The following is a 1,242-nucleotide window of genomic DNA, read 5'->3' on the forward strand; positions in this document are numbered from 1 at the left end:
GAGAGCTGCATCGGGGGCGCTGGTGGGGTCTGTGCACTTCGGAGCCCTACACCTCCGCAGAACCCTCTTTTGCCTGAGGGGCCCAAGGAGGACGCTGGGTGGACAGATTCTCTGAAGATGTTGGCTTGCCCGGGGCATCCCAGGTGCTGTGGAAGGAGATACTTTGGGATCAAGCCCAGGCGGGAACACCCTTGGGTTCAACCACCCAGAACCACTAGAAAGCGACCTGCTTGTTTGTGGCCTCAGCCGCGACCTCTCCTAGTGCGACGAAGTCTACACCATGAATAGGCTAGAAGACCTCCGCGCCATCTGGAGTTTCCATATAAACCCAAGGCTCTAGGTTGGTCAAGGCTGAAGGAACGCCGTCCCACACAGTAGCAGAGTTGGAGGGTGCACACAGTGTGCGTGGCTGAGATAACCACGCATATGGCTGCAACGGTGGATATGGTGGCTAGAGTTAATACTTTGGTGGTTTTTCTGGTGGATTCCTACCTCTATTTAGCACTTCTGTATTTGAGTCCCCATGGATGGCACGCTGTTGGAGCAAGAGATCATCTTACCCCAACAAGTACAGCGGGAGTTTCTTCTAAGGAGGAGACTCAAGCTTGGAGATGAAGTTTGAGAGGAAGGAACAGCACAAATGTATTGATAGTAGAAAAATGGATTGGTCTAGGGGAGTATCACAGCATGACTTTGTGTTTGTACACATATGTGTCCTGTGTATTGCCCTTTGTGTTGTATCGAGCGTTCTCCTTGTGACCCGTCCCTGTTGAGATAACCACGACACCCTATTTATAGGATGGTACGTAGCTAGTGTATAAGTTATCACGATGTATAAATATCTAGGACATAGTGGAATTACTAGGCCTTATCCTAAATAACTACTTTTTATCCTACATAGAACATAAATATCTATTGTGGTAACTATTATGGTGCTTGCAACCTAAGGGGTGAGCCGGTTGCCAATTGCGGCCCAACATTGCTCTGTCGGGGCTTCAGGATAACTTTCATCGCACTGGAGTGTCAGGACAAGCAACAGTTGCACTGGCATTAATCGCCCGTCACCTCATGTCAGGTCGGTTGCAGGGGGTGTCCTTTCTTCCCTGATATTATCTCTGGAGACCTGCTGCATCTTTAGGCTTCGGAAGGCCGCACAGGCACCGGAGGGGTGGCCCGAAGGGGTCCGCAACCTCCGGGGGCTAGGCCTCCTGCTAATAGTTCGGAGGCCAAAGGCTCCAGAGG

This window comes from Phragmites australis, chromosome 17 (assembly GCF_958298935.1).
Source record: "Phragmites australis chromosome 17, lpPhrAust1.1, whole genome shotgun sequence".
Classification (NCBI taxonomy): Eukaryota; Viridiplantae; Streptophyta; class Magnoliopsida; order Poales; family Poaceae; genus Phragmites; species Phragmites australis.